At 37.7% G+C, this 15,085-nt stretch overlaps 1 protein-coding gene across 5 annotated transcripts in view; it reads left to right on the top strand.

Annotated features, from left to right (window-relative positions):
• The window catches only part of LOC129729720 (uncharacterized protein C05D11.13-like), an 83,965-nt gene that overhangs the window by 41,082 nt on the left and 27,798 nt on the right, over positions 1-15,085 (top strand). For 2 of the 5 annotated variants that reach the window (XM_055688505.1, XM_055688503.1), the window contains exon 3: positions 5,433-6,056. The exons of 1 other annotated variant lie outside the window; for it this stretch is intronic. The gene's annotated coding sequence lies outside the window, so the exon portion shown is untranslated. Of the gene's footprint in view, positions 1-5,432; positions 6,057-15,085 lie in introns of those variants that run through there. 2 more of the 5 variants (XM_055688504.1, XM_055688502.1) reach the window with 1 other exon arrangement.

The following is a 15,085-nucleotide window of genomic DNA, read 5'->3' as shown; positions in this document are numbered from 1 at the left end:
CTATTAATATAATAAAATATAAAATGTATGTAATAGTGTTGATGTCTCCGTTCATGGCAGAACACACAAAATAAATTCTAAATAAATATTAGTTAACATTTAATTCATCTCAAAACATCCTATTTGAAAAAAAAACACTAATCCTTATCTGCTTGGGACGTTTGAATTCATAATTTCAATAAATAACTAACTAATAATACTACTATTAACTAACTAACTAATAATAATACTACTAACAATGGTAACTGTACAGAAAACCGATATGAAGCAGATTGATAGTATTTAGCATTTAGCAACTCGAACTTCTGCTATCGGTCTGTCCCCAGGCTTGAAGCAGAGCAAGTGTTTTATTAAGATGTACACACCACTCGTCGCAACAATTAGCAGACAGCAAATTCCTGAAAAAATATAAAACGACATATTAGTACCCGGTGAAAGCCATATATTCACGCAAACCTACCGCTGAATAGCAGTATTGCCTTGCTTTGGTAGCACCAGCGATTCAACATCATCCGGTGGTGGTGGACGTCGGAATTCTAAGAACAATTTGTTCAATCGTAAGCATACCAATCTGGGTGCAATAGTTACTTTCTGAGCACTTCTGCAAATCAATGCTTCCGATCGGAGGCTTGTATTTTTCATCATCAATATAGGTATAATAGCGAAGGAGATGATCGTGCAGTCGATACCAGCGCCGATGCCGTGCTCCGAACACGGATTCATGGTATCCAATTTGTTCGCTGGTTAAGTGAATCAGCATCACCAAACAAACACTACGCGAACACGACAAAAACGCCGTATGACTATATTCCTCCGGAGAGGCACGAACGGCCAAGTTTTTTTTCACTTGCACTGGAACTATTTCTAACAAACGAAACACAGATTCAATAAAAACAAGTTCCTAGCGCACGATCAAAACAAAACTTCTTTTTCTTTCCTTCCCGTTCCCGTTGGTCGAAATTTGACATCGCCAACCAGCGTTGCCGGTGCTATTAATGTTTTGACTGGCTGTCGTGTGTGCCAAAAAGAGAAGCACTCATTTTTATTCGATAAGACTCTATATGTGACTTTGTGTAGGTGTGAAGAGGCACGTTTGCCTTTGCCATGTCAATGACAGCAGTCGCCAACCGTTGGGAACGGTTGGCGGCAAAAATAGAAATAATTCTATTTTTTACAACAACAACAAGCGACGGTCGACCGCTGTGCTCTGATTGGTCGAAAAGGAACGGAACGGTAACGGTCAACCGCTACAACGGTTAGTCTGATACAGGCTTAACGGTCGAAACTTGATGCAGCGACCTCTATACTTCAAACTTGAAGCACGATAACGATCATAGGTAATTTCTGCTAGTTTACAAAGTCTCGAAATAAAAAGAAAAACGAGCATTGCAAAATAAACGAAAAATTTTGTTTTGGAGCATAAAAGTTGTTCGGTAAAAATTGGTTTAAACGAATTTTGAATATAGATCAGTACTTGGGCGATGTAGATTTTGATTCTAGGATAGTTTTAGCATGATTTAAGCCAATAAAAAAATGACAAGAAAAAAAAATTTGGTAGATATTACCTCTTAAGTCTGATCCTTTTTAGTTTTGACTTTTGAGATTCAGGTGGAAAACCTATGATATTCGTAACATAAATCAGTTTAAAATAAATTTAAACAGTCAGGGAAAAAAAATTTGAAACTTCAGGGAATTTACTTTTGGAAATTTAGTCGCCACCCTGTTCGATTTTCAACTGGAACAATAATGGAAGTATACAGGAGTTCCGTAGTTGAACTCGAAAATAGATATATTTCAATATCTCTGTTAGTTTCTCTCTTTTTCCCGAAACTAGATTTTAATTGGTCCTGACACAAGTGAAAGATGTTTTCTGTTTGCACTTACGCAAATTCTCATATGCAATTGTCAATTTATGTCTGAAAACAAGAGCAAAAATATTTCTTTCTTTTTTTCCTGACCCAAAAATAGGTCATGACCCAAAAATAGGTCAAAGATGGCGTCCCAAAAATATCTTAAATCTTAAAGCTAAAATGGATCAGACTTAAACTGGTTCCTGCTAAAATTCTCACCAGTAATGAAAACAGGTTGGCTTCGCTTTTGCTAACTTGAATTTTGAACAAAAATATTTTTTGTTGAGAAACACGTCCAGTTTGATAGAATTGAAAATAAAAATTACACTGGTCGACAAAAGTTAAAAAAAGTTGTCCCAGAGCTCAAATAAGTTCCCTATTATAGCTTTTTAACCTGTTCATTTGGTGCTCCTGGTGAATGCAGAAAAAATGCAGAAAAGGCCGCAGAGAAGAGTAATGAATAGCCGTGTTCATCTTTTTTCCGTTTACTTACGGGAAAGTTTTATTGAAGTTTCTGAAGACTTCTTGAGGCATTTCCGACAAGGCTTTGACAAGAAAATCAGTCAGATTTGGAATTCTGGTTGGATCAGTTGAATAATTGTTTTAAAATCTTCATTTTAAAAATCAGAAAATAAGAAATTAACAATTTCATGCTAAACACCATCGAATGCTTTTTCTATGTAAAGAAGAGCAGCTCCACTTGAATAAACTTCAGATTTATTAGCGCGTATCATCATAAATTGATTAGTCGACAACTTGAAACCTCAGCGGGTTTCTTATTCGGTTTAAAAATTTGAGTATTTTTGGCATTTTACCATAATTGGGCAAAATATTCATTTTGGAACTATTCCTGAGAATTTCATAAGAATAACTTTAAAAAAATGTTTAAAATCCCATCGTCATGATACTTTTGGAAATTTTAATGATAGATTTATTCTTATTTAAGTTAGTTTCAATTAATTCTGCTGGTAAAATTCCGGGGTAGAAATTTGATAACATTAACGTGTGACTTCGTCTTTAATTAGACTCACTATATTTCGAGCTATGAACACATTCAAACTACTGAGCAAGTATTTGAGTCTTCAGTTAATTGGTTGCAAGAAAGTAATCACCATTTTTGATAACTGAAATATGACAATGGCGATAGTGAAGCTTGCTCAGGCGATGTTATAAGGTGCGTCAATAGTTCGGAAGCAATTGTGAACGTGATGATGATAAAGTGCAAGAAACCGAAGAAAAAATCTCGTTTAACCACTGTTTTTTACCAAAAAAAAAAACTAAATTAATCCACCTAGCGGTCAGACAAAGCCCTTCACATTCGTAGGGGTACTGGGGGTAAGCCCGGCCCCCTAAGGAAAATGATTCTTTAGCAGCAGTTGATGGCGAATATTGTTATTTTCCTTTCACAGAATCATTGCCCAGATTGTTTTCTACAAGATATGAAGGTTTTCAGTGCTTTCAAACTGTTATTTTACAAGGAATAGTGAAGTTTTGAAACTAAGATAAAAATGACGTTTAGCAAGCAGTGCGGGTGAAACCGGCACTCCTTGGGGGTAACACCGGCACAATCGACCGCATAATTCCCTACCTAACTCCAATTAAGAGTGCTAAATTTTCATTTTTACCTACTACAAATAAAAAACAGGATTTAGGCTTTGCTATTTACCAGTCCACATAAGCACTGAGGAAGACTGTATGTCACAGTCGAAATATATATTTGCGCGGACTGAATTTCAATAGGGGGATTCATGTCGAGCTCGTAAACAAATACCCAGCCGTAAAAATACTCACCTCCATTGACGAGTAATGGAAGATACGCAGTTTACGGCTCGGTATTCGTATACGAGCTCGATGTGAAGACCCCTAATATTTATTTCCAAAAAATTTTCTAGTAGAGTATAACGGAAACCGATAACTATTTCTTTGATTCATTAATCACTCTGCTAAGACGCTCGGTATAGATTTTCTAAACCGGCACCTATGTTTGTTCATGAATTAACTCGAATTAGCTGAACCAATTTGAATTCGGAAACCACCGAATGGCAAATCTTACATTTCTGTATGTTACTGTTGAATTTGGTTCTTGTCGGTTAGCTGGTTCTGGGCAGATTGCCGGAACAAGTTTCGGTGAACATTATGTATAAACAATGAAACAATTTGATAGTCGGCAAGCCTATCATGTGGCACTTTAAATTATATTATTAACTAGTTTCATTGAAGTCAGTATCACATTGACCACACCGGAGCATATTTCAAATACCTCCGGGAAAGCCGTCAGTTTTGTGACTTGATTCAGTACATTTGACACCTCTAATAACCCTTGGAATCATTCATAAATCACAGAAAAGCTTGAGTGCATGGTTCTAAGTCGATTAATTAATTTATTTATTAGCGAGACATCGGTAATAGATGAGAAATATGTGTCAGTAACATCCAACTAGCCTCAGACCATGTCGGGCTTACCCCACTCACTGGGTGACGGTGCACAGTGGCGGGTCTCCGAACAAAAGTCGGACAAAACCCAAAATGTTCATTTAAAAAACAGAAAATCCATATTAGGTTGATTTTTTATGAAAAATTCAATTTTGGTATCAAAAATTCAAAAAGTTGGGAAAATATCTCCCTAAAGGGCAATTAAAATTTTTTATGGCCAGAATAACGTCGTAGTGTTTTTATGTATATCATTATTCATTTATATTCCCATCTTTTGTTATGTTTGAGGATCCAGTAGTCATCAGCGAAACTGAAGATAGTATATATAATATAAATTTTTTAATCATAATGAATTATTTTAAAATTATAATTTAAAATTTCAATTATAAATATGATTGAAATAAGTAAGGTGTCAGTATAGTTAGTTTCTGGCGAAGCGAATATAGGAAACCAGTATAAGCTGTCAAAATGTGAACCAGCCGGTTGTGTGCCAAATTTCGCAGTTGGAAAACTGCGACTATGTAGTATGGCTCAATTAATACATCGCATTAATTTAGGAAACAAAATGTTTAATACGTTAAACTAAATACGTGAGTAGAAAACAAAGAAATGTTCATTCATATTAAATCAATGTTGTGTGTAATTAGCTTTAAAAAAAATCCACTGCCATTAATTAACTGTTCTGGCTTTTTTCACGCTATACTATTTTAAGAAAAACGTGTATTCGAAACGAACTATACAGTATATTATATGTTGAAATATGCAAAATGGTCCCAATTTAATAGATTTAGAAAACTTGAGTCTAAGTAAAAATTTATCGTTTAACATGGTCAAAAGGGGGTATGCCAGTTTTATGTGTTTTCATACTAGTGAAAATACAGTGTCTATATACGATAGTGCATAATTTGTGACGTGTCACCATCGTATTATAGTAATCAGGGATACCAGATATGCACATTTATCTGAAAATGAAGATTTTTAGAGTCCGTGTGCAGACTTTTATTGGTTTGTCGATATTTGCAGTTTTTTCAGAGAGCAGATTTCATATTGCATTTAAATTTAATATTGAACATTGAACTTAAATTTCATAATAAATTTTCGGAGTAGAATTAAATGGAAATATTACCTATTCTCAATATTTGAAAACAGGTAACATCGATCAGCTCAGCAGCATCAAACAGCGAATTCAAAAAGAATTTTTTGTCAAACTTGGTCTACACGTCGACAAACCGCACGCTGGCTTCGGCAATAGCAATAACGGTGTTACAGCAATACGTTTTTTCCAATGCAGAATTTTCTTTGGAGATAACAGGAGTCGATTTAAATTTAATTCAGCGATTTCAGACGCCGCTAGCAACGATATTGAGTGGCGAAAGAATTGATGCATCAAAATTTAAGTCCAACGCTATCGCTCATTATTATGTAAGATTGTATGGATGTTCAACAACAGTACACAAATTACTAATTCAAGGATGTGAAATAATCGTTTAATCTTCGAATCCTATTGGTAAACTTTCGGAAGGAGCCCAAGAAAGCAGGAATTAAGCAATCCGGAAAACAAGAGAAAATAAAGGCCTGGAAAGGATCACGTGAAAGAATTATCGGTGACATGTTTCGTGAGCTGCTAATTGCGTCAGATCCGGTAGTTCCGAGTTTTAGACACAACAACAAATCGAAAAGCACTTTCACATAAAAGGTGGAAGATTCATTAATTTTCAGTCATGATGATACTGACGATGACGAGTAAAATGTTAAAACCAAATGCATTGGTTTGAAAAATAAATATTCATGTAAATTTAATATAATTATATGTGTTCTTTTACCTTGTTTTCACATCTGAACGTAAGACGATGATGTTTTTCTAGAACAATTGAATTAAACTACTAACTACTTCAGTAAAACAACGTAACTTTCACAAATCACCATGCGCCTTCATTCAAACTATTTTATTTTCAATTGAAATTTTTGTTCAGCGGGGCAGAAAGGGGCAAAACGGGACCTTAATATTCGAAAAGTAGAGAAAATTTCCTATGAAATGCATACTATGCGACCTGTGGCAACCGATGGGTGAGATCGTACAGCATACATTTGCGCAAAAAAAAGTTTTTTTCAGACCACTCAAAAGGTATTTCAAACATTTTACAAAAGTTATGATGAATTACATAAAAACATTCAACACGAAATACAATTCTGAATATTTATCTTCAAAATGCAACCTATCGCATTGAATTCGAATAAGAATTAGGTGAGTATTTACTGGTTAAAGTAAACCCCAATATGCGCTTTCTGAGCGAAAAAAATCATTGAAATAACATGACCTAACAACGTTCAAAGTGCTCTCAAAAATTCAAATTTAATCCAATTGTCTTGAAATTTGGAAAACACGTTTTTCAATACAGTAGAACTTGAAAAAAATATAAAATATCAATAGTTAGAACTTGAGTTTTGTCCGGCTTCCGGCCACTGTGCGGTGTTACCCCGACAGCACACATTTTATTAAAAAGAATATTTCTACAAATTTATCGCTTCAATTTACCTCAGAATGAATTCCTGTGATTGCTAACAATACAGGCAATAAATTGTAGAGTAACGAAAAATTATTTTAGTCTTTTCAAATGAATGAAAGCTCAAGTTCCACTCACGAAAAACTACATCGTTACGCATCAGCTGCAGTAGCGTATGTTTTGTCTATTATTTTGACGTTTGACGTTTCACGGTGGTTTCGATGTGTCTTAAAATGTCTAAAATATTAAATACCAACACTTCACATATTCCAAAACACAGTTAATTAGCGTTTTCTAGTAAAATCCTAGGGGTGACCGTCTTACCGTCAGTGCCGGGCTTACCCCCAGTACCCCTACTTATTATTTGTTAAAATAAATTTACACGAACACTTCATTTTAGAAAAAATACCCCTTGATAATATTTGCTGGATTTATTCATCACTCTAAAATAACAAATCATTGGTAGCAGTGAAACCATACCGGATATTTAAAACATAATCTTCAAACATATATAAATATACATTAACACATGCGAATAACATGAAATAAATAAGTTTCAAATATATAACGCGAAATTTTTTTTTATCGTGGTATAATCGAAATGTCACTGTACTCATATATAGGTTGGACTCGATTGTATGTAGACTCGATATACCATTCGTTAAAATATAATTTTTGATTCGATTGTTTAGAGTAAGATTATTTTTTTATCGAATAACTCAATAACTTTTGAACCACGTGTACAATCATAATAATTCGTCAGTTAACCCTTAACTAGCCCGTTTATCTGAAATTAGTATTGTTCAAATCGGTTGTGTAGTTTCTTAGATAATGAAATTTCGTGATTTTCACATTTTGATTCATTACAGATCAAGTTAAAGTCCGATTACAGTTAAAATGAAACGGGTGTGATGAGGAAGCTGAGAAAAGCGAGTGAGTTTGAGTAGTCTTCGGAATATTTTTTCTTTTCTTAGCTGGATTTCACATTTTTGAACACAACAGGCAAAGTAATAGTCCGATTGCAGAAAAAAATCAACGGGGTATCATGGGGCAACTGGACCTTCCATATGACACTGATTTTATGAAAATCGGTCCTACCATCTCTGAGAAACATGAGTGAAATTCAATAGTCTCCAGAACACGCTTCTGTCCATAGCTTTTGAACTACAAGTCCAATCTTTATAAAACTCCAAAGTTAAGGGTTTTTTAGGTAGCCCGTTTATTTAAAACCAATTTTGTTCAAATCGGTTGTGTAGTTTCTGAGATAATGAAGTTACATAATTTTTTCATTTTTCAATAGTCTTATGAGGCAACTAGAACTTTTATTTGCATTATTAGTTTCATGAAAATCGGTCTAGCCATCTCTGAGCTAATCGAGTGAGATTGGAAGAGCGTTACATACATACATACCCGATCAGAAGGGCATAACTAAAAAATTACAAAATTCTATCAACGGGAGATACAAATAACATATTTTGATACGATTTTGTATTTTCCCATCTACTTTTGATAACAAAATTGAATCTGAATGAGTTATGATAACAAATCATGAAATGGAGTTGTTCTAAAACAAATCTAACATTTTTTTCGTCTCATCAAAACCTGTTGTTCATAACAATGGTTGTTATTATACTATTCTAGGTGCTATCTAATTTTGTTAGAAAACTGGTACGTTAGTAGCAAGGTTTGATGTGGGTTTGATATAAGTAGAATATTTTTTGTTATGATTTCTGTTATTTTAACACCTACCGGGATCAAAATCAAAACACATCCTGAAAAGCTTTTCACATAACAAACTAACAGCCTCTGTTACATTTTTGTTTTGTCTTTCTGATCGGGTACACACACACATACAGAAAATGCTCAGTTCGTCGAACTAAGCCGATTGATATACGACATTCGACCCTTTGGAGCACTTTTATACCTTTGGTTTTTGCAGTGATTGCTATACCTTTCTAGGAGAAAGGCAAAAATCAATAGAGTCTTATGGCGCAACTAGACCTTCCATATGCTACCTATTTTATAAAAATTCAGCCATTTCTGAGAAATATGAGTAAGATTAAATAGTCTCCAGAACACATTTCTTACCATAACATTCAAACCACATGTCCATTCTTTATAAAATTCGAATGTTAAGGGTTTTTTTTAAGTAGCCCGTAAATTTAGAAATACAATATAATTTAATAGGGTTTTATGGGGCAAATTTGAAAATATTTTTTTGAAAATCGGTCCAGTCATCTTTGAGAAAATCGAGTGAGGTTGAAAATTTGCACATACACACACATACAGAAAATGCTCAGTTCATAAAATTGAGTCGAGTGATATATGCCATTCGACCGTTTGGAGCACTTTTATACCTTCGGTTTTGCCAGTGATAGTTATACCTTCCTTGAAGAAAGGCATGAATTAGTGAATGATATATACTCATCGGAAAACATTTATATTTATAACTTTTGGACCACATGTTTATTCATTGTAAAAATCATCGATGGTTTTAAAGACAGCATGTTCATTTGATACCTGTTTTATTCCAATCGGTTGTAGTTTCTGAGATAATGAAGTTTCGTGATTTTAACATTTCGTTACATAAAAGACAACGGTACAGTCCGATTATAATAAAATTTAATAGGGTATTATGAAACAACTAGACCTTTCATTTGCAACTTATTTCGTAAAAATCGGTCCAGCCGTCTCTGATAAAAGTGGGTGAGTTCAAGCAGTCTCAGGATAATGTTTCTTTTCATAGCCTGATTTCACATTATTATACATAATACATATTATGGGGCAACAAGACCTTCCATATGACACTAATTTTGTGAAAATCGGTCTTGCCATCTCTGAGAAAAGTGAGTGAGATTAAACAGTCTTCGAAACACGTTTCTTTGAATAACTTTCGAACTACATGTTCAAACACTGAAAAGTTAATTTACAAATGGTTCAAAAAACAAGCCCGTTCTTTTGATACCAGTTTTGTTCAAATCGGTTGTGCAGTTACTGAGCTATTGAAGTTTTGTGATTTTCACATTTTGATACATAACCTCGAAACTAAAAATACGATTACGATAAAATTCAATAGAGTTCTATGGGGCAACTGGACCTTTCATTTGCAATTAGTTTCATGAAAATCGGTCCAGCCATCTCTGAGAAAATCGAGTGAGATTGGGAGACCGTTAAATACATACACACACACACATACAGAAAATGCTCAGCTCGTCGAACTAAGTCGATTGATATACGAGATTCGACCCTCTGGAGCACTTTTATACCTTTGGTTTTTGCAGTGATTGCTATACCTTTCTAGGAGAAAGGCAAAACCTAGTAATTAGCATAAAATGCGCGCACTACTTGATGACTTCTAAGTATTGGTGAATACTTTTTAAAAAAATTTAAAGTCACTATTTCTTGATATTTTGGTCACTAAATCACTACTGTTGCATTGTCTAAGCGTCTAAGCCCTGTACAAGGTATCATCAGTTCCCTGCAATTCATTCTCAAAAAGCTTATCTGTACAACAAAAACTTCCAGTACTACAATGATTTTAAGAGCGGGGGCCTAGTGTGGTTGGTAACGTCTCTGCCAACCACGCTCGACGCCTGGGTTGGAATCCCACCGCCGACATAGGTGTCGATGGTTGTGGAGTGGCGTGATCCACTCACAACCAACCTAACTGGTCTAGATTCAATCCTAGCCGACACCGGGAGATTTTCTGAGGCGAAAAATCTCTGGGATCACGCCTTCCATCGCATGAGGAAGTAAAGCCGTTGGCGCCGGTCCGTTAATAAACGGGTCGTGAGTTAGGGTCCTGGGTGTGGAGTCGCCTCCCTGGGCGTCGGTGATTGGCCACAACAGTGGCGGAACTAGACCGACGGAAAATAAGCGAGAATAATAAAAAAAAAATACAATGCTTTTATCCATTCCCCGCAGGAATTCAACTGAAATATAAACTTTGATTGCTGTTTAACAAATATACGTATATATTATACTTTTCAAGGAAGGAACGGTTGGAGAACAGATTGATCTCTAATTTATTTAATTTTTATTAGAGTTTGTGCAAATTGTGCATGTTATTGCTAAGTAAGAATAGTTTGAAGGTCATTTATCGGGGGATACCCTATCACTCCGCGGAAATAGGGTTAAATAAAGCCTATGCTAAAATGGATACGGTCTTCTGGAAAATCACTTTTCAGGAAAATTCTCCTACCTGGAACAAATACTTAGTTTGCTGAGCCAAGTACGAGTGCATAGTTTCAGTCAATTAAAAATGATCAATTATTTTTTGCATATTTTCAATTCATTTGGCATTGATTGGTACTTTCGTTTTCGCGTCGGAAAGAGCAAATTGAGTAACACAATTATTATTGAGTGTTGTTGTAGGGTTGCTAGTGGGCGTCCACATCGAATGCACTGAAATAAATTCAATTCAAAACTAACTTTGTAAAAAACTCTCAAGCCTCTGAAATTTTCCCTGATGACTTTTTAAATTCTCTGATATTCCCTGATTTCCCTAATCGAAAAATTGAATCCCTGATTATCCCGGTTTTTCCCGGTAGTCGCCACCCTGCCCACGCTCCACCGACTATTCGCCAAAACACTTTCTTTCAAATTAGCCATCGACTCCTCTTCCCACCATTGGAGTATCCGTTATCAAATTATGCGAGAAATTGATCATGAAACGTGTTTATAACTCTTTCCGACCGGGCCCATATAATTGCGTAGGTTGAAGGTGACTTAAACTAAACCTTCTCTCTCGCTTTTTAAACGTCACATTCATTGTTTTATTGCTCACAACGCTAGTGTCAACATCGCAGCTGCTACGAAAAATAAAAAAACTGGAACAAGCAAGTGTTTTTATTAAGGAATTGTTTCGATTTAGGTTTTGTTATCCGTCATTTTTTACCTGAACAATTGTGTGGGCTCGGTCGGAAAGGGATAAGTGGTGGCAGCTAAAATAAATCAATTGTTTGCCTTGCACAAACTGGAAGTTTTTTTTTTATTCTCGCTTATTTACCGTCGGTCTAGCTCCGCCACTGTTGTTGTGCCAATCACCGACGCCCGGGGAGGCGACTCCACCCAGGACCCTAACTCACGACCCGTTGATTAACGGACCGGCGCCAACGGCTTTACTTCCTCATGCGATGGAAGGCATGATCCCAGAGATTTTTCGCCTCAGAAAATCTCCCGGTGTCGGCTAGGATTGAATCTAGACCACAAACTGGAAGTCTCGAATTGAATTTGAAAAAAGCTTAAGGTATCAATTTTCTGTTACTCGGCATCATGTTAGCTCCGGGAGGCTTAATTCATCTGTATTTATCCAGCTCTCATAAAACCAGAAATCATTACCTTGAAATTAAAAATAGCGTCCAACATTGATAAAATATGCATACCTTACCTTACCAATTAGACGAGAGCCGTGGTGGCTCATGCTGTATCAAGAATTTGTCGCCATGTTGCTCGGTTTTGGGCTGTGTTTCGCCAGTTCCCCAGGCGTCTCATCACCCGCAAGTCTCCTTCGATCTGGTCGAGCCATCGTGCACGCTGCGCCCCTCTATTCCTGGTGCCGGTAGGGTTGCTGAAGAGAAGTGATTTCACAGGGTTGTCGTCCGGCATCCTTACGACGTGACCGGCCCACCGCAACCTATTGACTTTCGCCAGGTGTGCAATGGGATTTTCTCCAAGAGGCGCGTGCAGTTCGTGGTTTATGCGCCGTCGCCATTCTCCGTCGTCCGTCTGTACTCCACCGTAGATAGTCCGCAGCACCTTTAGTTCGAAAACTCCAAGAGCGTTAAGGTCCTCCGCGAGAAGCGTTGTTGTCTCGACCCCGTAGAGGACTACCGGTCTTATCAGGGTTTTGTAGAGCGTCAACTTCGTGCGTCGTCGCACTCGATTCGATCGAAGTGTCTTCCGAAGTGAAAAGTAGGCACGATTTACTGCCTGGATGCGTCTCTGGATCTCTTTGCTGGTGTTATTGTCGGCGGTCACCAGTGCCCCCAAATACACGAACTCGTCGACCACCTCAAGCTCATCACCGTCTACAGAGACTTGAGCTGGGAGGCTGATGTTGTTCTCCTTGGAGCCTCTCGCTCGCATGTATTTTGTTTTCGACGCATTTATCCGCAGTCCGATCCGTCCAGCTTCGGCTTTCAGTCGGGCGTAAGTTTCCTCCGCTGTCGCCGATATCGTTTCTCGAGGAAAGCTGCCAGAAGATTTAAAACAAAACATTCTCTGGTGGAGCGGTCCAAGGTTTCTGTGTGAAGTAGAATATGACGTTGAAGACACCGAAGAGATTTTGGAGAATAATCTTCCCGAACTGAAAGTCCACGTCATATCCGTATCAGCTCACGATTCGTTTCCATTCTTCGAAAAATTCAGTTCTTTCCGGAAAATCCAGCGCACGATGCGCTACGTTCTACGGGTCATTCGAAATTGCAAAAAGCCAAAGTCTAATCGTGTTAAGCAAATACATCTTTCCATCGAAGAACTACGTCAAGCATCCGAAGCAATCGTCAAGGCGATTCAACAAGCACATCTTGGGGACGAAAGTAAGCGAGTGATTTCCAACCAAATATGCAAGCGTCTTGGTAACCTGCGTCCAGTGTATGAAAACGGCTTACTACGAGTTGGAGGGCGATTGGATCGCTCAGTACTACCGTTCCTGCAAAACATCAGCTAATACTTCCCGATAAAGATCCTGTACGGAAAAAACTCATTAGAACCTTGCATATGGAGTATCTTCACGTCGGCCAGGCCGGTTTGATCAGCATCATTCATCAAAGGTACTGGCTTTTAAACGCTAAATCAACTGTGCGACAAGTAACACGATCGTGCGTTACATGTTTCCGAACAAAACCCGTTGAAACCAAACAGCTAATGGAAAAACTCTACCTCGAGAACTGTGCCATCACCACCGTTCGCAGTTACTTGCGTCGATTATGCCGGTCCATGTATTGTGAGGCAAGGTTCTTATCGTCCGAAGCTTGTTAAGTCCTACGTCGCAGTTTACGTATGTATGGCGACAAAGGCTGTACATTTAGAGATCGTGTCCGACTTAACGACGGATGCCTTTTTGGCGTCTTTGAAACTGTTCATTAGTCGGAGAGAAATGGTGCAGCAAATTCACTCTGACAATGCGACCAACTTTCATGGAGCAAGAAACCAACTGCACGAGTTGTATCGACAGTTTCAGAATCAACAAGAGGTGAAGAAAATTCAGCAGTTTTGTGGAGTACTCGGGTACTTCACAAAATACAGTACAGTGGCATTTCATCCCAACAGACGCACCGGAATTTGGTGGTCTCTGGGAAGCGGCGGTCAAGGCGACGAAAACTCATCTGAAGCGAGTCGTAGGGAATGCAAATCTCACTTACGAAGAAATGGCAACCATTCAAGCCGAAATAGAAATTTAAATTTTAAATTCTCGTCCGTTGTTTAGTTTGTCCAACGATCCTGCCGATTCACAGGTAATAACACCAGCTCATTATCTCATAGGTCGACCGTTGTCTGGACCAGCTGAGCCATCTTTAGAAGACACCAAGGTCAGCCGACTCGATCGATGGCAACATCTCCAGCTCATGCGTGAGCATTTTTGGCGAGCGTGGTCAAGGGACTACCTTAATTCTCTCCAACCACGTAAGAAAAATACCAGAGCAACGTCGGATGTTCGACCTGGTATGGTCGTTCTTCTCCACGATAAGACGCAACCTCCGCTCAGCTGGAAACTGGGCAAAATCACCGGAGTGTATCCTGGTGACGACGGCTTAGTGCGAGCCATTGACGTACTTTCCAACGGAGCAACATACCATCGTCCAATCAACAAGGTCTCGATAATTCCAGTCGAGGACAACGTCTGCTCTGCCCCGGTCCTTTCTGTTGATACAATATTTCAACCGGGAGGAGAATGTTCCATTCGTCACGACAGCAACAATAAGAACGCGAATACATAGACAAGGCAAAATGAGTACATACATCCCTCTTTACCTATCAGCTCAATAGAATGAGCACCGTTTTATCGATTCTATTCCCATTCATTCTATGTACGACCATTGAAGTGTTCAGTTCGTAGTCCGCGCGATCATAAATATAATTTAAATTTAATAAAGGTAGTTTGCTAAGTGTTAATCACGTGTATTCCATCGATCGATCAACCGTATACAGTCCATTCTAAATTAATCCAGCCAGGGAATCGTGAACAAACTTTGAGTGTCACGGGTTTCACGTTTCTAACCCAAGTCTTATAGTCCATTGATGTGGAACAACAACAATAATAACATTATTGGTAGCAGAAACAACAGTAACATCCGC

This window comes from Wyeomyia smithii, chromosome 3 (assembly GCF_029784165.1).
Source record: "Wyeomyia smithii strain HCP4-BCI-WySm-NY-G18 chromosome 3, ASM2978416v1, whole genome shotgun sequence".
Taxonomy (NCBI): Eukaryota; Metazoa; Arthropoda; class Insecta; order Diptera; family Culicidae; genus Wyeomyia; species Wyeomyia smithii.
Note: the sequence above shows the minus strand (reverse complement) of the source record. Positions and strands in the feature narration are given on the sequence as shown.